Raw genomic sequence first — 23,463 nt, 5'->3', positions numbered from 1 at the left:
GGAGTGGCCCCAAGCTGTCGATCTTTGCAGCCCATGCCCGTGACTTAAGCCCCACTGTCAGCTTTGTAGAGCACAGATCCCTCAGCTTGAGCCAAGCAGCTATTATAAACGGGGCTCGAATGAGTGCTTGAAAAGAAATCCATCGCCCCTTTTGGTCAGCAATTCTACTCAAGAGAAAATGCCCAAGGAGGGGAATCTCAAATAGATCTGTCTTGCTAATGGGCTACCAAAGAAACTAATTAGAAAATAATCCAGGGGTGCTTGGGTGGCTCAGTTGGTTAAGCATCTGACTGTTGATTTCAGCACAGGTCATAATCTCACAGTTCATCAGTTCAAGCCCTGCATTGGGCTCTGCACTGGCAGCTCGGAGCCTGCTTGGGATTCAGTCTCTCTCTCTCTCTCTCTCTCTCTCTCTCTCTCTCTCTCTCAAAAATAAATAAGCTTAAAAAAAAGAATAAAAAATAAAATAACCCAAAGCTTATGGGATTTGGAATTTGGAAATTGCCTTGGAATGATAGCAATTTAGACTAGCCAAATTCTCCATTTCCACACGTAAGTAAGAGCTAGGAATCAGAATCTATAGTTTTTATCTTACTGTGTAAATAACCGTGTGGTTTGTATGTATTACAACTTCAGCAAGTTGTGATTTCCAGACCCGCGAAGGAAGGTGAGTCAGCGTGGCCCCACCTCCCTGCCTCCCAGGTGACAGGAGGATAAACTTTGACCAGGGACATGAGCCTGCCTGAGGAGTAAAGGGACCAGAGGGACAGTGGTTTCCCTGACTACCGGATACAGTAGTTAAAAGCAGTGTTTGTCCACACCTTCCCTTCCACATCCCCATTTCCTCCAAGCCTCAGAGCGACAAATTCATCATCTCTTGCTCTGATTAAAGTTCAGAGCTGTCATTTCCAGATATTTTGTTCATTTGCTCTTCAGTATATTCTCAGAAATGCTTCCCGGTGCAGAGATGTTAGAGAAGAAGCAGGGACGTGCTGGTGGGGGGGAAAAAAAAATCTCTGACTCCCATTTTCAGGTGCAAATTCTTAAATGTCAATACAGCAACGTAGCCGTCTTCTCCCGTCTGCTTTTAATCAAATGCTTTTCTCCGGCAGAGCCATTTGTTTGCACAATTAGCAAGTCCCAGAGGCATCTTAACTTCCCTTTCTGTGCCCTGTTCTCAAGGGGCAGTCTCCCCTTCACACTAGGGCCATGTGGGGCTTTTCTGTCAGGAGTGGGGTACATGATGAACTGAGCCACTGACCCCTCCAGAGGTCAGGGGAAAACGCCCAGGGGAGGAGAGCAGAGAGGTAGAATTTTAGGCCCCAAGGACGGGAGGAGATGCCGGGTTGTGTATGGGGTCTGGTGGGGGTGTTTGGGGCCGTGCACCTTTCCAAGCTCCTTGGGCTGTGCCCTGGCAGGGACACACTCTGCCCTGATTTGCCCCATCCTCCGGGGCTCAGGATAAGCTCTAGGTTTTGCCTCCCGGTGCTTCTGAAGAGTGCCCTGTTGCTTAGAGACAGGGCACGACGCCTGGAGTGAAGATAAGGTTGTCAAGGAAACCAAGCCACAAATTCCCTTGTTTTTCTTCCAGTTGCTGGACAGAAGAGTAAAGGATTTTCGCTCTGACAACTGGGAAGGTATCTTCTTTTCTGTGTGTGTTTTAGACAAACACCAATTTGTTGTCCAAGATACAGCCGAGTTAGCACCTGAGTCGACAAGCAGGGTTGAGTTTTGCTTTTTTTTTTTTTTTTTTTCTTTTTAACAGCAGTGCGTGCTCTCTGACAGAGACAGAATTAAGCAGCCACTGTAACGTGTATCTTTTTTTCAGGTGTGTGGACCCCAGGACCCAACCCCCTCTGTTACACCACTGAGCTTTTTTGAATTCTGAGTTTTCACTTATTGCCCCAGCTTTTCTCTTCTGGTGGGATCGTGAGTGTCTTTTTGGAAACTCGCAGCAGCAGCGGCCGCCCTTTCTGTCCTCCGTCTTGGAGTCATTTCCATGTTTCACATGGTAGGAATCAAGGAACGCAGACATCTCCCTCTTAACTCTGGTGTTCATAATTCAGGAAAAAAAAAAGGCCTTTTGGGGTCATCCTCAAGGGATTCTTTGTTGAAGCCGCAGAAGTTCACATCTGCTCTGTGCTCTTGTGTCAGTGGACTGCAGAGTCGGGGGTCCACATAGTGGCACCCCCAAATGCTCCCTCCACTCTGGGGAGTTTGAGGTACAGGTAAAGGGTTCTTCATTTATCGGTGGTGGCAATTTTAGCTCCTGCTGGCAGCTTGAAGAATCACCTGTGAGCGTGTGTCCCCTAGCTTTCTACAGACTTACACCTGTTCCTACTTGTCCAGGAGAAATGCATCCTTGGCCCATCTCCTTTTCTCCCCATCTTCTGCCTGTGTATTTCTCTTGAGCAGTGTTACCAGTTGTCTGAGTCCCTCTGATGTGTTTCTCCGTGCCATCCCCTGACCTTATAAGGAACTTCTGCACCGCTCAGTGACATTCCTTAACACACACTTGGTTCTGCCCCTTTCCTGAGTTCTTGGGAACGTTTCAGCACTCCATGGAGACATTGGAGGGTCACTCAACCAAGTGAGGGAGGGGGTCAAAACACAGTTACTGAGGGGATGATCTGCTCCATTAGTGACCCAGAGAAAGGGCACCAGGAGCAGAGAGGAGGCACCAGTTAACTCTGGGTCAGGGATGCGAGTAGTCTGGGGAGCTGGGGAGGAAGGGCACACTAGGGCAGTTAGACAGTAAAAGATGCATAGGATTTTGATAAATGGAAAGGGCAGAAAGAGAAGGGCACCTGGGTGGCGCAGTCAGTTAAGCGTCCGACTTCGGCTCAGGTCACGATCTCGCGGTCCGTGAGTTCGAGCCCCGCATCAGGCTCTGGGCTGATGGCTCGGAGCCTGGAGCCTGTTTCCGATTCTCTGTCTCCCTCTCTCTCTGCCCCTCCCCCGTTCATGCTCTGTCTCTCTCTGTCCCAAAAATAAATAAAAAACGTTGAAAAAAATATGTTAAAATATCCCTCCAGTGGTAACACACTGTTTTGTCTTGACTTCCAGTGTAGTGCTGAAGCTGTCTTTTCAGGGTTTTGCCCGTGATCCCCTCCTCCCATCCAATGCCCTGGTGCTCCCTTATTCACAATTGGCCTTAGCCAATATGCTGCTCGGGTCTGTCCAGAGGCTGCCACAACCCCACCCTTCTCTGCTTCCTCCCCTTCCCTCTGTCCCCCTCCACCATTTCTGGCCCATCTTTTCACCTGGCCAACTTCTTTTTTTTTTTTTTTTTAATTTTTTTTTCAACGTTTATTTATTTTTGGGACAGAGAGAGACAGAGCATGAACGGGGGAGGGGCAGAGAGAGAGGGAGACACAGAATCGGAAACAGGCTCCAGGCTCTGAGCCATCAGCCCAGAGCCCGACGCGGGGCTCGAACTCCCGGACCGCGAGATCGTGACCTGGCTGAAGTCGGACGCTTAACCGACTGCGCCACCCAGGCGCCCCTCACCTGGCCAACTTCTACTCAACCTTCAATGCCCAGCTCAAGCATCATCTCCTTGGGGAACATTACTTGATCCCATCTGCCCAGCATGCCTCGGTGGCCCCTCCTGGTGACCCCAACACTCAGGACTCCCCCCACAGCCTGCATTTCCCATTCTGCTCCACACTGGCTTTAGATTTCTAGACTCTCAAAATCTAGACAGACACCTGCAGGTAGTGGCTCACCTTCCTCATTTTGGGGGTTGGTTCTGTTCCCACCTGAAATGGGGAAGGGCCTTGTACAGTCAGTCCCTGGTGAGCAGGGAGGTGGGATAGGGAAGGAAGGCATGCAGAGCTGAGGGGGACCCAGGGCTGCTGAGCAAATGACCACAAACTCGGTAGCTTAATGAACAGAAAAGTATTGCCTCACAGTTCTAGAGGCTAGAAGTCCAAAGTCAAGGTGTCAGCAGGGTTGGCTCCTTGTGAGGCTGGGAGGGAAGGATCTGTCCACACCTCTCTCCTCTGCTTACAGATGGCCATCTTGTCCCTGTGGTTCTTGACATCTTCCCTCTGTGCATGTCCATTCCATAAGGACACCAGTCACGTTGGATAAGGGGCCCGACCTACTCCAGGCTGACCTCCTCTTAAGTTATTACATCTGCAACAGTGTATTTCTAAACAAGGTCATGTTCTGATGTGTTAGGTGTTAGGTGACGTGTTAGGTGTTCTGACGTGAGGTCCTAGGTGTTAGGACGTCAACATATGAACTGGGGCGGGGGGGAGGTGGGAACCGTGACATTATTCCACCCATAGCACCCTCCTTCCAGGAAGACCAGACAAACACGTTCAACATGCCTCTTCAAAACTTGGACTATGAACATAAGCCACATATCACCTAAAGATCATCTAATTAGTCACTCAGACCAGCCTATTGATGGCATGACAATCTGTAGCTGACCTGAAGGGCAGGTAGCCTGCAGGATGATTAAATCATTAAACTCAAAGATCTCCAAGGCTGGAATTCTGATGCACTGTCACAAGGTGAAGACGGACAGAAACAGGGACCTAAGTACAGTCCCGAAATTAGATTCCTCACCCCCAAACAGGTGACAAAAGTGAGAAAGTGAGAAAAGTGTCTTCAGGAGGAAGGAAGTGAATTTGGATTTTAATTCCATAAGAAGCTTAATTGGGGGCGTCTGGGTGGCTCAGTCGGTTGAACGTCTGGCTCTTGATTGCAGCTCAGGTCATGATTTCTCAGTTTGTGAGATTGAGCCCTGCGTCGGGCTCTGTGCTGACAGCGTAGAGCCTGCTTGGGGTTCTCTCTCTGCCTCTTTCTCTCTCTCTCTCTCTCTCTCTCTCTCTCTCTCTCTCTCAAGATAAATAAATAAACATTAAAAAAAGAGAAGCTTAATCGTTCATTCAATCACGTATTGATTGAAGTGTTTGCTGCTCACCTCCTTTCTGCAAGGCACGAGGTACCACTGGAGTTGATAAGTGAACCTGGTGAAGCCGTTCCTTTCAGGGCTCATGCTGTGTCTACTGTCACCTGGACAAGGGGAGGTACAAGGCAGGGTACCCTCCTCTGAGAATCCAATGATAGAAGAGAGCCCCATAGCCTTGGTCTTGCAGACAAGGACCCCCCAGCATGCTGGGCTAGAAACTGAGGCCAGAGTAGCATCCAAGATCACCGGGCCTTTTAGGCCAAAGCAGTGAAAATGGAGGGGGTGTTGGCTGCTTTATGTCTTGGGAGGACCGCCATGGGGAGCAGAGCCTGGGTTTGTCCCATGTTCCCTCCCAAGCCGGAAGTAGAACGAACGAGTGAAGGGTATAGGAGAATAGATGTTAGCACAGCATAAGGAATAACTTTTTCACGGTTGGAACTATCTAAAAGTGAACTATTCTGGTTTATCTCAAGAGGTAGTGATGTTGTCATAGCCAACCTGCTCTTTCTGGAGAAAGAGACCCCAGGATCTGTCATAGTCAGCCATTCCTCTATCTGATGTAATATGACTGCCTCTAAAGAACCCTTGAAGTCAGAAAACACTCTCAATCAAGCTAATTGCTTTCTTTCCCAGACCACAGGGTTTGGAAGGAACTAGTTACTTATTTATTAGTGGATTCGAAGTAAATTTTCCTTTTGGAAAAAGAACTCTGTTCTTCATATTCCTCCACGTAAGCTCGGGCTGGGCTGTGGTGTATGAAATCTAATCTCCTACCAGGAAATGATTATTTATTTGAACGCTTCCTCCAAATCCATTACGCACTCTGGAGCGTGAGTTTGGGGACGATAGATCTCATAGCTGTGCTGTTGACACTTTGGGTTCATTCTATTCCACACGAGCCCTTCTTTCACGCGTGGCTGGCAGTGAGTGAGGGGGTTAGGAAGTCCCCGCTGTGATTGACAGATGCCTCTGCAGATATGGATCGCCTTTTCCACTAGCCTGGGAGTGTGTTCTTTGCCCCTGCTGCTTTCCTTAATACGCTAGCTTTGCGCTTGTGGATAATGTGCGATGTTCTTCAAGTAACTGTGCCACTGCTTTTCAAATGTTTTGCTTCTTCTAATTAAGAAAGGGAATTGGATGTTCTCTTGCCTGGCTGATTTTTTTTTTTTTTTCCTCCTCTGCATGGGATGGGAATGGGAAGGAAGAGCAAAAGAAATAGCTAAGAGATGTTTAAGAAAATAACCCTGTTGCCACCAATGATCAAAGCTGTGTCTGGGAGTTCATTCCTATGAGAGGTGTAGGGATCCACAAGTTCAAGTTCAGTCCAAGGAGTGCCTTCATGGAGACGGGAATACTCCACAGCTGGGCACTCCCCCCCCCCCCCCCAACACACACCTCCAGAAACTTTTCTCGGCCACGGAAATGCAGGCAGACGATGTTGAATGGAGCACGCAGGATCCAAAGACCAACGTAAAGAACCTCTCTGCCTTCCCAGTTGGGATGAGGGGTTGGCTGCATATGCAGAAAACCTGAAGCAACAGCATCTGCTCTCAGAGACAGGCAGTTCAGCACAGATATGGCGACTACAAAACACATTTAGGGACATAGGTCCCTTTTCATTTTCTGCTTTGCATATGGCTTTGATCTTGAGTTACCTCATAGTCAGGGTAGCCACTGGAACTCCAGTCATTACCCTACTCTACAGGTGGTACAGAGGACAACTCCAAACTCTTGCTTTGTCTTCTGGAAAGTTCGGGCTCACAGTGCTCTCCTGCTAAGGAAAGGGGGGCAAATGGATATTAGAAGGCAGGAATAGTCTCTGCTCTGCCCAGACAGTGGTCTGTCAGAGTCTCAGCACCAGTGATGTGCCTGAGCGACCTCGTGGAAAGGGAACCCCATTCAAGACCACTCCTTGCAGAAGCAGCCACATGGTGGCAAGAGCCCACCTGGGTTTGAATCCTGGCTGACCCGCTCACTGCAGTCTTTGGCAAGTTATCGAGCTTTTTTGAGCCTCCATTCCCTCTGCGTAAAATGGAGTAATTATCCACGCCACATGGTGCTCCTGTGGCCAGGAGTCTACGTTCCAAAGCTGACAGGTCACCCGTGTCGTTGTTAATTTAGTGCTCTTACCATCACCTCCTCATGGGCTGTTTGCATCCCTGCAGTCCTACCTGGGCTGCACGTTTCTCATACATTCCTTCTAGAACCTTCTAAGTTTGTAAGGCAAATCACAGAACAGCTTTATATTCTGTTCATCGCTGTATCTAACTGCCCTATTAGTTCTCCCTTACTGCCCCTGGGTGATTTCATGGGCAGACATCTCAATTTCCAGTATGTTTCAGGTGGATAAACACTTTTCCTTATCCTGTTTGATGCTGATGAGCCAGTCTGGTAACTTCAGTCTCTCATTCAGTATAATGAACATCCTTCTCTCCTCATCTGATTAGCCTTGGAAGCCCACAGTGGGGTCAGAGGTGGGTGGTCTGTCTTTTCCTTTGTTTTTTTTTTTTGTTTTTTTTTTTTACCCTTTGATCTTGCTCATCTTGTTGGGGATGGCTCAGCCATGCCAGGGAACTGAAGGAAGACAGAAAGAAAAGGTGGTGGTGGGGTATAGTTGGTGGTATTGGCAAACGGTCTTCCCTAAAGATGACAGTTGTAATTTAGTGTTGTGTACTCAGAGTGGCAGATTTTCAAGTGTGGGCCCTTCGCCTCATGGGTTTCTGAGGGCTTTTCTAAGCCTCCAATGGGAGTATCCACTGGTATAGGTAGGGTGCCTTGTGGTGGACCACGTAGGAGTTCCCTCTCATCCCCTGGTGGTCTTCTCTGCAAAAATTCCACTAGAAGTGCCATTTGCCCTTGTAGGTGGACCTCTGAGGAGAGAACCTGTAGACGTTGTTTCTAGTCACCTTCCAAAATAATCAAGCTGGTCCTTTGTCCTTTGGAAATGCAGGCTACTTCCAGAGTAGCCCCTTCTCCTCAGTCAGCCACTAGAATTCTCCCAGCCACCTTCTCCCCTCGGGACTCTTTCCAGGAAACAGTCAGAGAGCAGTTCTACAGGGAAGTATGCCAAGCCTGGCGAGCTTATTTCTTGGAGTGGACTTTCACTTGGCCTGAGTACAGAAAAGTTCCCTCCTCCTCAGGGCATACTCTGATAGCTCTCTCTGAGGGAGAGACCTCATGGTCTTTCCATGGGACCATTGGGAAGCAGCACCATTTTGGAGAGACTCCTCCCCATTAGACACTGCATAGAGCGTTAGACACCTTTGTAGATGAGTACTGTCCATAGAATTTTTTATGATGATGGAAATATTCCGTATACACAGTCTCATATGGTAACCGCTAGCTACCATATTGGATATGTGGGTATGCAATCTTGTTGAATTTTAACTAATTTAATTTTTTTAAATTTAAGTAGCCACATGTGGCTACTGTAACAGACAACACTATTTCAGAATGAGAGGGTGATGCCAGCTATTTTTTTTAGCAACGGTTCTATTCTAGCACTAGATACCTTGCTCTGCTCTTTCAAGAAAGTCATCCCGAAAGCCTCTCCCAACCATAAATAAGGAGCACTGTCAGTGACAAGTTTTAAATGTTGGTTCCCAGAGCCACATTATTAGGGAAGTGGACTTTACTCTCGTTAATGGGGAGTAGGTGTCTTTCTCTGAGCCTCCCTCTGCCCCACTCTGTCCCGACTGGAGGCATTTTGCTCTTGTGAGAGTAATGGCTGAAGTCTTAGCTCTGGCATATCTTTTGACCGCCTATTAAAAAGAAATTCTTTATTTTCCTGGAGTAAGTATTCCTAGCAGTGCCATCGTGGGCTTAGGCTGGATGATCAGCTTCTGCTTTCCTCCAGGAAATGGTTGGTAGATTGGATGCTGACAAGGGTTGCCCAGGATCCTGGTGATACCCATGATCATAGGGAAGGACAGAACTAGTCCCAGAGTTTGATACTTGAATGCAGTTTAAGTCCAGCAGGATAAAGGACCATGCTGCTTTACCAAGTTAATCTAGTACAGTCTACAGTAGCAAAAAAATAAAATAAAATAAAATTATGACTCTCAATGTGCAATAGCTCTGCTTATTCTAGTTAGGGAAAATGTATGTCTTATTAGATTTTTTTTAACCTAGTTTTTTAGAGTACGTTAAAATGAATTAAGTTTTATTAATTCGGAGAACAAAGTAAGGTCCCACAAGGGATCAGGAAAGAGTTCTGTGTCAGTTAGGATTCTTAGTTGCAAGTAACAGAGGTCAGCTCTGGCCAGCTTAATCACACCAAGGAGATTATCAGAAGTATGAGGAATAACTCAGACAATGAAAGGGAAAATGGATTGCCAGGCCTTGGAAGACCATAGCGAGGCATCCCAAGATTTGCAATGATAGATACAAGCTAACGGGTGTCTTTTGAAAGAGCTGACGTTACAATGACTCAGGGACAACCATTTTCTGCCTCTGTCATTCAGCTCAAGATCCAATTCTGGGAGAGAAAATCTGATCGACCTAGTCTACTGGGAGGGCTGGGGGTGGGGAGGTCATTCGCAAAGAAAAGCAGAGTGCCGTCTCCAAAGAGAGGAAGTAGGCATCCAAGCATAGGAAAACGGAGCCCTTCCCAAACACATTGCCTCTTTAAATAGTGTCAAAATCGTTACAGACACCAGAGAGAGTTACAAGAACAGACTTTGCATTTATCTTTGCAATTTTTCTCCACGTATCAGACAACGGTAAAGTTCATCATGTAAAAGAGACTTCGGAAATTATTTCATTTACCCTAATTTGCCCACTTTACAGGTCAAGAAGCCAAATGACTTGTCCAGGATTCCACAGCTGGGTAACGGTAGAGGCAGGACCAGAAGCAGGTCTCCAGAGGGAGTTGTGATGTCCCTGCTGCTGTGCCACTCACTCTGCCTCTCCCATCGACAAACACTTTTCAGTTGCTTGAAGGCACATTGTCTTTACATGAGGCTAACTGTTCCTTTTTCAGTCTCACCCTTGTGTTTCAGTTGCTTAGGCATCTTTGCAATAAATGTATCGAACCCTAGACTCTAGATTCTAAATCACTCAAGTTCATATTACTTTTTGTTGTTGCTCTGACTTCAAATAGCAAGCAAGATGTCTAGGATACGATGGTGACGATTCTCAAAGTTGACTCTGGGGGACGATCTGCAGAGACAGAGAGAGAGAGAGAGGCTGCCAGCCCATCAAATTGACTGCCCAGATACTTTCCCCCTCACAGATGATCTCTGGTTAGAATAAGATAACCTTGGAGGGTAACTCTCTCTTCAAACATATTATGTGTAGTTTTTCTTGTTTCTGGCCAAAGAGAATACAATGTCATTTCTGCAAAGGCCAAGTTTGGGTTGGGGCGGGGGGAAGGCAATTTATTCAGTGGCCCACCAAGTTGGCTGGTAGAAATAGTAACTCTCTCCAAAGGCTTGTATTATTAGACCACTTTGCTGATAGGCTTTTTATTGTGGATGCAGGTTCATTGCTTTAGATCCAATATATTTTATGGCAAAATAAGATTCTTTCATCTAACAGTGCCTGCCATATTCATCTCACTGCGATTGTTGACTACAAAAAACAGGGGTGATGTGGTCTCCGACCCCTGAGAGCTTATCTGGTCCGTGATGAGAGGGTAAGAGCAGAGGAATCCCGTGTCTGGTTGAAAAGGAGGGAAGAGATAGAATGTCTTTTGCTTAAGAAAAAAAAAACAATCCCCACTTTTCCCCAGTGGTCAAAGAATTTTGGAATTGGAATGGACCTCCAAGGTAACGTAGGTCACCCCCTGGTTTAAGAGAAACTCAGAGAAAGTGTGACCTGCCCAAGATCCACGGCGCTAATAGCAGAACTGGAGGGGCAAGGAGGTTGAACTCTATTTCAGTCAAGCATCTCAGTGACTGAACCGCTGATATGCAAAGATGCCAGCCCCTCCCCTCACTTCTGAGATCCAGGGAGGTTTGGGAAGGCATCACATCCCTTTTTTTTCCTCTCTGAAAATCTTTTCCCACAAAGCTTTAAAATGATAATCAGCGATACTTTATTTTTTCTGTCTTATTTATTTATTAATGTTTATTTATTTTTGAGAGAGAGAGACAGAGTGTGAGCAGGGGAGGGGCAGAGAGAGGGAGAGGCACAGAATCCGAAGCAGGCTCCAGGCTCCGAGCTGTCAGCACAGAGCCCGACGCAGGGCTCCCAACTCATGAACGGCGAGGTCATGACCTGAGCCGAAGTCGGACGCCCAACCGACTGACCCACCCAGGCACCCCTCTTTTTTCTCCTTTTAAAGTCAAGTTATAATGTATGTACAGTAAACACATCTCAAATATACAGCTGAAAGAGTTTTTGTGTATGTACATATCCCTGTAACCACTATTGAGATCGGGATGCAAAACATTTCTAGCCACATAGAAAGCTTCCTCATAGCCCTGCCCAGGCAGTAACTTCCTCTAAGACATAAGTACTCTTCTAAGTTACTTTCCCCACAGATGGGTTCTCCCCATTCTTGAATATCATTTAATGGAATCATCCTGCATGTTGTCCTTCTTTATCTGGTTTCTTTTGCTCTGAGATTCATCCATGCCTGTGTCGTATTAGTTGATGAATTGAACAATTTTTTTTTTTTTTTGCTGTGTAATATACTGTGGTATTTATGTGCCACAGCATATCCATTCTGCTGTGGGTAGATACTTGGGTGTTTCCAGTTTGCGGCTACTAGAAGAAAAGCCACGCTGAACATTTTCCACAAGTATTTTTGTGGACATGCATATTCATTTTTCTTGTGTATATTTCTATGGCTGGAGCTGCCAGGGAACAGGATAGACATATGTTTGGCTTGAATAGATTAACCAGTACGATTTTAGAATCAGGAAAGACATTTTCTTACCATAGTATTCAGTGATGATTATTACCGGTGGGTTTTTTTTTTTTTTTTTTTCATTTAAACACAAAAACAATAAAACAGAGGCTTGGAATTAAGCTGGCTTCCTTTAAACATGGCAGATTTAGCACATGCATTTCTGCTTCTTCCCCAAACCCCACTGAAATGATAGTAAGGACTTAAAAATGGGTACCTAGAAGGACAGAGATCTGGAGTGGTGAACAGATGTTGGGAAATGGAAAACAGAAGAAAAAGTGCTAATTGACTGGCTTCAAATGGAGAAGGACCTAAGTACCTGCAGAATGGAAGCCTCCAAGAAGCCAGATGAAATGTGCTAGTTAAATCCTGGGAAGCCTCAACAATCCTGGGAGTAGAATGGGGACAAGATGGGACAGCCAACAGGGTGGTTGGTGGTAATCTGTATCGGGGGTAGTTAGACTTTTTCTTTTTTTAAGTTTTAAAAATATTTATTTATTTTTAAGAAACACAGAGAGAGCATGGGTGTGCAAGGGAGGGGCAGAGGATCCCAAGCAGGCTCCGTGCTGACAGGAGAAAGCCCAATGTGGGGCTTGAACTCATGAACCATGAGATCATGACCTGAGCCGAAGTTGGATGCTTAGCCAACTGAGCCACCCAGGTGCTCCAGGAGTAGTTAGATCTTTGTCCCACACCCAACAAATGGACAGTCATGTCTCCTGCAGCATGGCAAGAGACACGTTTATTATCTATATAAACGAGGCCAGAGAGGCATCTGGCTTGATAGACCAGGAGAAAATAAAGGTGATGATCCAACTTGGTACAGGGAATAATGAAACCAAGAGCACAGCATCCAGGGAGGAAAGGGGAGGACTCTTTGCTGGGGAAACTGAAGAGTCTTAGGCAAATGATCTCCAGACACTGACACTGGGGAGTCTACCTACCAAAAAGATGTGACCACACAGCCCCCTGGGATTTCATCCAGCGCCCGACAAGCCCCATCCATCCTGGGCCTCCAGTGAGCCTTTTAATGCCTTGCGTGAAATATGGCTTGGACAGCCAGAGTTACTCAGACTTCTGAGGAATGCCTTCCTTCTGAAAGATAAAGTCCAAAAGCTAATTTGGAGATAACAGAAACAAGGCATCGATCACAAGAAAACATGAAAACAAAACAAAATGATTAATATCCTCAGAGAAGAAGAGGACATAATCACTAATTAAAAGGGATGATCTGATGAAGAAGGAGCTCTCAGAAACTAAAAACAGGAAACCTAGATTTAAAAAGTAGAAAGGCTAAAAGAGCAAGTTGGAGAAATATCTAAGAAAATAGAATAAAAGGCAGAATGCCACATGACGTGAGAAAGGAAGATAAGAAAATGAGCAGGTGAATCCAGTGGGACCAGCTACTGACTAATCACCATTCCAAAAAGAAAGTGGAGTTTCGAGAGTGCCAGAGTGGTCAAATAAAAATTTCCCCAGACTGAAGTAGACTAACTTTGCAGACTGGAAAAGAATTCTGAGTGCCAACCCCGTAAATGAAAAAGGGACCCTTGCCAGGAAGCGCCATCGTGAGCTTCTAGGGTGCCATCACCAGAGCTTGCAGAAAGGGAGACATAGTTCTGAGTTAGAAGGACATCACACATCCCAACAGCAGTGTTTCAAGCCAGAGGACGATTGAAGGAGGTTTTCAAGTTCCCAAGTTTCAAGCTTTCAAAGGCCTGAGGAATCTGACGCTGGCACAGATCTCTTTCCTCATTTCCGTGCTTTGAAGAACCATAGGCCAGAGTGGTCTGGTGCAAGTCAGCACGTGTCACCTCTCCTGGTCCCCACTCTTGGGGTGTCAACTTGACCTGCGAGCCCACCCGACATTCCCCAGAGCAAGCTGATTAAGGTGACGTGATGAGCAGGCCTTGAGGCTGTGTCTCACTGATCAGGGGAGGAAGGGAACACCAGCCGGGACTTCCACTCTCTTGAGTGTGAACGTGCCATCCTCAGAGGCCCCACAGCACATATGACAAACAGAACATCAGGCATTTTATGTGGCCAACTCCACGCACCAATGGCAAAGCTGCTGCCACCCAGGTTCACCCGTCAGCCTCCTTTGCACTCAGCCTTTGTGGAGGCCTAGGATGCCTACCAGGCTGGAGCAGTTGGTTAGGACAGGAGAGGGTTCACGTGCCGTCCGGAGGTGGGGGTGGGGTGGGGCTTGTTCACTAGTCCCATCAAGACTGCATGGAATAGAGCTGGGGGTCCTCAAAGAAAGGCAGGGAGCTGCCACCAAAAGTGGGGGGTAAGGATACCGAGTATACAAGAACCGGCTCCCCACCCCAAACCCCCAAAGCCTCTTCAATTAGTATCAAAACAGTTACACGTACCAGAGGCTGACTTTGTGTTGATCGCTGTAATTTTGTATGATAGAGTAGTAAGGTTCGTCATATAAAAGGGACTTTGGAAATTATTTACTTTCCCCTTAAGATGACCACCTTATAGATCGGGAAATTGCATAACTTCTCCAAGCTTCCACAGCCAGACAGAGTGGCAGAGATGAGTCCAGAAGGAGGTCTATTGATGCATTGTGTTCCGGTCGCTGTACCAACCCCTGGGCGTCACTCATCAGCAAATGCTTTTCAGCTGCTTGAAAGCACGTTATCCTCTTGTGTGATTAACCAGTCTTACGGTTGCAATTAAATTGCTCAGGTGTCTTTGTAATAGATTGTTTCTACCTCTGGGCTCCAGATGCTAAGTCTGGCCACACACCCTTGCCTGGGCTGGGCAAGGGGAGAAGGGGGAAGTGGGATGCACGCTCCCAACAAGGGTGTGTGTCCTCCTGTGGGTCCTTAGGTTGCCAGACCTGTGCAGCCACATCTTTCCAGAACGGTGGCCACTGGGCAGAGCTCTGTGCAGGACTGGAGGGAAAGAATAGGCAATGGTTCCAGATTCTTTGGACTTTATACTCAAGTGGGGGCTGTATACGGACAATGTTTACAAAGAAACATAGAAGCAGGTAAAATGGGGGGAGGGGCACCTGGGTGGCTCAGTCGGTTGGGCATCCAACTCTTGATTTCAGCTCAGGTCGTGATCCCAGGGTTGTGGGATCGAGCCCCCCATCGGGGTCCACCCTGAGTGTGGAGCCTGCTTAAGATTCTCTCTCTCTCTCTCTCTCTCTCTCTCTCTCTCTCTCTCTCTCTCTGCCATTCTCCTCTGCGCACATACAGAGTCTCTCTCTCTCTCTCAAATTAAAATATCTATATATATATAAAGAAACAGGCACAATGGCTCTGTTATGAAATGGAGGCATTTGTCTATAAGAATTCATTTCTCATCTAAAGTTGGTTAAATGGAGTAGGATTGATGACTGGTCTCAGAAGGGCATCTGACCCAGGGGCACAGGATCATCTGGATCCCAGGTGAATCATCTCCATCCAGATGGCTGCCATCAGCCCCCTCCAAAGCCACTACAGAAGAGCAAGTCCCAGAGGGTGAAATAAGACTCCCTTTCTTCTACCAAATATCAATCGAGGGTCTGCTCTGTGCCAGTGTGGAGATGTAAAGTCGAGAAATCAGATGAGATGTGCCTGGCTGAGGAGGGGGTCAGCTCTCGGTGGGTCTGTTTCCAAGCAATTGAGAGGCGATCCCGGAAGTAACCTCACACCTCTCTTGTGGGGCTTGCCTCTGCCTTTTAAACCCTTTAAATCCTTCACCCTGTGGAGAAGTGGCATGTGACAACTTCCCAGAGCTCCACAGTCCACGCAGCCCCCCTGTAGCCCCCAAAGTCGCTTCTTTGCACCTCCTGAGTGTGTTGCTTCTTCTCTGCCTGAGAGGTCACGTCCAAGCAGGAGGTGCAGATGCTGGGTGTGTTCGTGGTCCTAAGTTGCTAGTGCAGAGACCCGTGGGGTCACTTGCCAAGCCCTAGGCTGGCTGGAGCCCGGGGCCCTAGCCCAGCCCTGCGGGCCCAGGAGTCGGGAAGCCTTGGAGGATCTCCTTCCAGCCTCCTCCACCAGCGCTCCCCAGCATGAACCTCCCTGCAGAGGCGGCATTAAGCAGTGGTTGTGAGTGTATACCTTGGAGCAAACTGGGTTGGGATGCCAACTCTGCCACCTGCTAGCCTGGGCTGGACATTGACACCTGTAAGGTTCAGTCTCCCGGGTGTAGATCTGGACGGCGGGGGTTGCATCTCCGGAGTCGGCGCGGAGGACTCGGCGAGGCGGGACATGCCGAGTACCTGGCACTTACAAAGAACTCGGTAAATGGGACTGCTGGCGTGACTAGCCTTTGTCCCGCCCTTTCTTCCGATATTCCCTGGAATAAACAGAACCCCACCCTTCCAAGCCCTCTTCATTTTTTTTCTTTTTTTTTTTTTTTAAATTTTTTTTTTCAACGTTTATTTATTTTTGGGACAGAGAAAGACAGAGCATGAACGGGGGAGGGGCAGAGAGAGAGGGAGATACAGAATCGGAAACAGGCTCCAGGCTCTGAGCCATCAGCCCAGAGCCTGACGCGGGGCTCGAACTCACGGACCGCGAGATCGTGACCTGGCTGAAGTCGGACGCTTAACCGACTGCACCACTCAGGTGCCCCCCCAGCCCTCTTCAAATGCTACCTTCTTCTTGCCTAATCACCTTGGTGGAAGAAAGGAGGAAGTGTCCTTGACCTGCCAGCGATTGCCTCATTCCTTGTCTTATTCAATACTCCTACAATCCCATTCTACAGATGTGGAAACCGAGCCCTGCAGGGGCTCCCTATTGCCTCCAGCAGTAGACTAGACTGATGGGTATTCCTCAGGGGCATCATTATTATTTATTATCATTCACAGTAACATAGTCCTGTGCGCTGCTTTGAATCACAGATGTTTGTGCCCGTGTGACTGTTCGGTCCTCAACAAGCTCATGAACCCCTGGTGGGCAGATTCTTGTTTTGTACTAGGCTTTTCTGGCAGCAGAGCAGTGTGTGAATGCACACACATCCTGTACACAGGTACTTCCCAGAAACTCTGTTCTCTGGGAGTGATCTCCCCCACGCTCTGCAGAAAGTCAGGAAGTTTCAGCCCCAGCTTCCCTTGGGAACTCTCGGCGACTGCCTTAGCCTGTGGACAGCTCCCTCCTGACAACTCTGTGTGAATCACTTATTTGGCCGACGGCGTCTGCCATCTTGCATTATATTGTCATTTATCCTTTTTTGCATGTGTGTTGTTTCCCCAAGTGACTGTGAAAATCAAGAACTAGGGGTAATGTCTTTTTATAGACTGAGCACTTCCATTATCTTGCACACGGTCAATGCTAAGTCACTGTTGAGTATGATGCGGTGATGCCGTTGGATTTTAATGTGTGTGGTTTGCCCTGGACACACCTGGGTACTCTCCAGGGTCTGGGTTCTGTTCTCCCAGCCTCTCATTTTAATGCGTTCTCCATCCTGCCCTCTCCCTCCCTTGCTGCCACTGTCCGCCTCTGCCTCCTGCCCTCCCTCTCATCTGGCATTTCCCCAGGGGAAGATAGAAAGTTTTGCCTGCAGAGGCCACATCTCAGGCTGCTGCTTAATTGTTGAAGACATCCCTGCTCTGTAGAGAGGGCATACTTCCAAGAATCTCGATGCTGGGAGACGAGCAGAGAGACAAGCCCCCATTCGTATAGAGTGACCCAAAGTACAGGAGGCAGGGCACACCCACTGGCTGGCTTCCCTGGGTGCTGTTGCTGGGAACCATGAGATGTGAAGCCCGTTACTCCCAGGAGGATGATGAGGGAAGCCTCGTCTAATAAGCGAGATGTGACTTCCAGGCTCCTCTGTCTCATGTATTGGAAAATAGTTTTCCTGTTGTGGCCAGAGGCCTGCTGAGCCAATCTGAGGAGTTTCCTGCTGCCTGAAGCTGAGCCCAGGGCTCCTTCCTCATGACTCAGAGTGGTTAAGCTGCAATCCAAAGACACGGAGGCTGATGGGGCGCCTGGGTGGCTCAGTCGGTTAAGCGGCCGACTTCGGCTCAGGTCATGATCTCGCGGTCCGTGAGTTCGAGCCCCGCGTCAGGCTCTGTGCTGACAGCTCAGAGCCTGGAGCCTGTTTCCGATTCTGTGTCTCCCTCTCTCTCTGACCCTCCCCCGTTCATGCTCTGTCTCTCTCTGTCTCAAAAATAAACATTAAAAAAAAAAGACAAAGACACGGAGGCTGATTAGCATGGGGCTCTGGATACATTTCATTGCCTTCCCTTGCATTGTAGGAAAGTCAAAAGTCATCCCAATTTTTACTTCTTTCTTATGGTCATTTTCTGTGTCCTACTTCTTTCTCCCCCTTCTTTATTCCCCGTACATGTATCAGTCATTCGTTCGTTTATTTTTTTCACTCAACCCATAACGTTTTGTTGACCCTCTATTATGTACCAACTGCTGTGCTATTCACCAGAGATGTAACATACAACTGTCCTTGCCTTCAGGGGTTCTTGAATTTAGAGAGTTAGCACCCTGCAAATCACACACATAATTAGTTACGTGCCCTTGTTATAAAGTAGTAAAAAATAGAGGCATGATGTGCTGTGACCGCCAAGCCATCGAGCAGAGAATTCTGACCTCACGTGTTAGGAGGATGTGGCAGTTTTAATTTTTTTTTTAATGTTTATTTATTTTTGAGAGAGAGACAGAGACAGAGCACGAGCGGGGGAGGAGCAGAGAGAGAGGGAGACACAGAATCCGAAACAGGCTCCAGGCTCCGAACTGTCAGCACAAAGCCCAACAAGGGGCTTGAACTCATGGACCGCGAGATCATGACCTGAGCCGAAGCTGGATGCTCAACCGACTGATCCACCCAGGCGCCCGGATGTGGCAGTCTTACAGACATGTCCATAAATTCTTTGACATTCCTCCCTTTAAGAGGTGGAGGCTAATTCTCCTTCCTTTGGAAGGGAAGGGCCAGATTTAGTGATCTGCTTCTAACCAGATCACTGGGGAAGAGCAGAAGTGATGGTTATGCTACTCTGGAGAGTAGGTCATCGAAAGTCCATATTGTTTCCATCTTGGCCGCCCTGTCGATCTCTTTCCCTCGTGGATCACCTGCTCTGAGAAAAGCCAGCTTTCACGTCACGATCAGCCTTGTGGAGAGACCATGTGGTGCGAAACTGAAGCCAGCTACCTCCAGCCAGTAGCCGTAGGAGGGCACCATCTTGGAAGAAGGTCCCCCAAACCAGTCTGGCCTTTAGATGACCACAGCTCCACCGACATGTTGACTGCAGCCTTATGAGAGGCCATGAACCAGAACCACCCAGCTAAGCTACCCTTAAACTCTTGACCCACAGAGCTGTGAGGTAATACATGCAGTAAGTGGGATAATTTATTAACCAGTAATAGATAATGAATACATAGTGTGACGGAAGTTAATTCTTCAATACTCTACTTATCTGAAAAGTCTTCATTATCCCCCCACTTTGGACTGATGCCTTGACTGTGTATAGAGTTCCATTCTCTTCCCCCAGAATTTGGAAAGCGTTCGTCCATTGTGTCCATTGTGGGTGTTGACGTGTCCAGTGCCTTTTTTTCTCCACCCCCCGACCCACAGAAGTTGTGCGAGGTCATAAGTGTTAATTGTGTATGCTGCTGGATTTTGGGAGTGATTTGTCACACAACAATAGATAACTGATACAGAGGCAGAGAAAGGAAGGCGTTGATGGTAGGGACGCGCTCAACGAAGTGAAAGCTACACAGAGCCCTGAAGGCAGAGAAGAAATTGACCAGGTGAGGAGGAGGTTGGGGGACAGGCCCAAGGGCACAGCACACAGGAGCCCCGCACCATGATGAAATGCAGTAAGAGACAGTGGGGCTCATTAGCTGGAGTAGAGAAGGATGGGCAGAGAGGAGGGTCTGGCAATGAAATCGGGCACCTAGGGGGAGCACCAGGGCCTCAGGGACCATGCCAAGAATTTAGCATTTCATCTTGTGAGCAATGAGAAGCAAAGGCTTTGGTCAGGAGAGCAGCGTTAGCGGATTTTCTTACCAAACTAGCAAAAGGATTGCCTGGGACTTAAGAGAAAAGGATCCAGTTGTGTGCTAGTCTAGCCTGTCGATAACCAGCGCTGTGGCTGCACCAGCCTTTGTGGTTCTTAAGATCGCAAGACGCCTTTCAGCAGAAACCATGGGGAATCTTCTAGGAAAAATGCTTATTACTTACAAGACCTGGGAATTAGGTAGCGCACTGGCAGCCACAGGCGTGGTCATGGGGGGTGGGGGGAGAGAGCAGAGAGCGAGCTATAGCACAAGAAAGCCAGGCCTTGTGCATTGGGTTCTGCTCTTATTGGGGTTGAAGGTGGGGCCTAGGGCTTTGTGGGCTCACTCTTTATTGGTGAACTTAAAACACGAGAGCAGGAATTGGAAGTGTGGAAAGGGAAAGGCAAGTAGCCCAGATGGCCAGTCATCAACATCAGCTAACATCTTTAGAGCAGAGGAGCCTCCGTGTGGGGGAGGTGGCCTAGCTCTTTATCTGCTTGTGTAGCTGAACGTGTTTATTAGAGAGAGACATCTTTGAAGTGGATGCCTTCTTTGGGGTGCATGCTTAGGCGATCAAAGCTTAAGTCGTTCATTTGCATGACAAAAAAAGAAAAAAAATCAGTAACTGTCGGCCTTACCCTACAGATCCACACTGTGTGGGACCTTATTGCCTGCACTCACTGGCTTTCTGGGGACTGGTCTGCTCCACTCGGTTCTCCCAAGGCATGGCTCCGTTCTCTGGAGTAAGCCGTTTTCCTTAGCCTGGGTGATTTGTACTCCCGAACCCCATGGCTGTGTTGAGCACGCGCTTCTGATTTTCCGCCTCTAGGCGGGAGGAGATGCCGGGACCCACTGGCGACGTCTACGGTGACTGTTCCCAGGTACTGGCAGCTCTCAGGTGCAATCTCATTTCCCCAGGATGGGTGAGGGTGCTCTCGGGACAGCGCCACGAATCCCAGGCACAGCTGGATGTCGATAGCAACCCAGATCTTGGCAGGCTGCTATTACCAGCTGGAGGCACGACCGCGGGCCCCTCGGGCTTCTTTCCAGCCCGCAGACTCTGTCTTTTCCCTGTGCGCCCGCCTGTGCAGCTCACCTGGGGATGAGGGTTTGCCGCGTGGGAAGCCGCGAGGTCTGGTTCGTGTCTGCAGAGCAGGACTGTGTTTTTCTCCTGGCCCCGTGTGAAACCGCCGAGGTCCCCCTCAACCCCAGGGGAGCAGAACTTGTTGGCCTTCGCCGTTCCTTCCCTTTCTGTGCTCCCTTCCCATTCATCCAGACAGAGCAATGTGTATGTACGTCAAGGGGCAGTTTCAGGCGTATAATCGAAAATTTCATGTGTCATGTGTCAACTCTACTTCGATTTAAAAAAAGAGGCATTTTCTGGGGCGCCTGGGTGGCTCAGTCGGTTAAGCGTCTGACTTTGGCTCGGGTCATGATCTCACAGTTCGTGGGTTTGAACCCCACGTTGGGCTCTGTGCTGACAGCTCGGAGCCTGGAGCCTGCTTCGGATTCTCTGTCTCCCTCTCTCTCTGCCCCTCCTCTGCTTTCTCTCAAAAATAAATAAACACTAATAAACAAATAAATAAAATTTAAAAGGGCATTTTCCCCTTTAAAAGGAGAAATCTATTACCTGTAATCCTTTTCCTCCCTTACTCACCCATTCCTGTGTTCCACACAATTCGTTCCGTCATCATATCCTATGTATTAAAGAAAAATCTGTTTTGGGGCTCCTGGGTGGCTCACTTGGTTAACCATCCAACCCTTGGTTTTGGTTCAGGTCATGATCTCGTGGTTCGTGGGTTTGAGCCCCGCATCGGGATAATGGCACAGAGCCCCCTTGGGATTCTCTTTCTCTCTCTGCCCCTCCTCCACTCACATGCACTCTCTCTCGTTCTATCGCTCAAAAATAAATAAATAAGGGGCGCCTGGGTGGCGCAGTCGGTTAAGCATCCGACTTCAGCCAGGTCACGATCTCACGGTCCGTGAGTTCGAGCCCCGCGTCAGGCTCTGGGCTGATGGCTCAGAGCCTGGAGCCTGTTTCCGATTCTGTGTCTCCCTCTCTCTGCCCCTCCCCCGTTCATGCTCTGTCTCTCTCTGTCCCAAAAATAAATAAACGTTGAAAAAATAAATAAATAAATAAATAAATAAAAAATAAAATAAAAATAAGTGGATAAATAAACTTAAAAAAAAAAGAAAAAGAAAAATCTGTCCGAGGGTCACAAATATAGAGCCTCAGTGGACCAGGCAGTTCATGGAACCTAGGCGAGCAGCTCGTGAAGACAATAGGGGGGTGTGGGCCTGTGGCCACCAGGAGAGCGCTTGCCCAGCAATGGGACTTTTTAAAGTGTGCCGTCTGTGGCCTGCCTCTGGTCCCTGTTGGGCTGGCACCCTGGGAGTCCGTGGCCCTGCATCTGATCATTGACCAATCACTCCCTCCACAGCCCTTTGTCTGGAAGCCTTACCAGAAACCCACCTTCATGCTAGCTTTGCCCGCACTCTGTCCCCAGAATTGCCTTCCTAAAATGGCAGATGTCCTCATCCGTCCCGGGGCCAGGGCCTCTGCTGATTCACCAGAGCCCGCAGGGTACACCTCGGGGATGAACTTAAGCCCTTTGCAATGTTCTCCCGAAGCTCTCATTTGGATTTTGGTTTCCCCTACTCCGCTGGGAGTTTCTCAGGCCCCATTGTTTTGACATTGCCTTTGAGTCCCTGGCGCCTGGCAGGGTCCTGCCGGAGTCAGTGCTGTTTGCTGGGGGATCGAATGTTTTGTACACGCAGCGGACAGTGTTTGTGCCCTTGCTGATTTGCAGCCGGGTGTGTGGAGGGGTTGAGAAGGAAATGCAGTCGCCACGTGAGGGGGCATGTGACTCGTGGAGGAAGACCTTTGACCTTGGTACCCAAAGCCTCCCTGACGCAGCCGCTGCTTTACCAAGTGCGCGTGGGCCCAAGAGGGACTTGGTGCGGTGAAAGGCGATGGAGCCTCTAGAGCAGATGGGCTTGGGTTCAAATCCTGACTCTGTCACCTCCTACCATGTGACCTCATGTGTGTGTGTTTTAAATTTTTTTTAATATTTATTTTTGAGACAGAGAGACAGAGCATAAGTTGGGGGAGGGCCAGAGAGAGAGGGAGACACAGAATCTGAAGCAGCCTCCAGGGCCCAAGCTGTCAGTGCAGAACCCGATGCAGGGCTCGAACCCATGAGCTGCATGATCATGACCTGAGCCGAAGTCAGACACGTAACTGACTGAGCCACCCAGGTGTCCTGACCTTGTGTGTTTTAAAGCCGGAAATTCTGTGTGCTACCCTGACCTCTCTGAGCCTCAGAGGGCTCCAGACTTCTAGTCTTGAGTTCCCTGCTCTTGTTAGACGTGCTCCCCACCCAGCGGGGAGGGCTTCCCGCCCAGCCAGACCAGCTACAGTCCGCCTGGTCCCCAACCTGCCAGCATAGACACTCCAGCAGGCCGCTCGCATCCTCCATCAGGAATCAAGAGCCACTTCACCCTCTTTCCGTTATGAAGCCTGCCTCCCACTGTCCCTTCTGGTTCATTCTGTCCCTGAGTACAACCCCCAGTGGCCCTTCATGGCATGCAGTGTCTCCCTCTGCTGGCTGCAGGTGTATGTGATTAATAAGCTGCTGCAAATCTCATCTGTCCAGTGGCCGGTGTCGTGTGTTTGGCCATCTCGTTCTGTGTAGGGTGGGGAACCCCTCCCTCCCTCACTACCAGGT

At 48.6% G+C, this 23,463-nt stretch overlaps 1 protein-coding gene and 1 long non-coding RNA gene across 15 annotated transcripts in view; both read left to right on the top strand.

Moving 5' to 3' along the window:
* Positions 1-23,463, top strand: part of SLC39A11 (solute carrier family 39 member 11) — a 428,457-nt gene that overhangs the window by 294,252 nt on the left and 110,742 nt on the right. The gene's annotated exons all lie outside the window — the stretch shown is intronic.
* On the top strand, positions 441-9,962 carry LOC123382101. The gene is made up of 2 exons (XR_006589963.1): positions 441-1,637; positions 9,713-9,962. It is a non-coding gene; the product is annotated as an uncharacterized LOC123382101 (long non-coding RNA).

The sequence above is a fragment of the Felis catus genome, chromosome E1 (genome assembly GCF_018350175.1).
Source record: "Felis catus isolate Fca126 chromosome E1, F.catus_Fca126_mat1.0, whole genome shotgun sequence".
Classification (NCBI taxonomy): Eukaryota; Metazoa; Chordata; class Mammalia; order Carnivora; family Felidae; genus Felis; species Felis catus.
The sequence above is the reverse complement of the archived record's forward strand: the minus strand, read 5'-3'. Positions and strand labels throughout refer to the sequence as shown.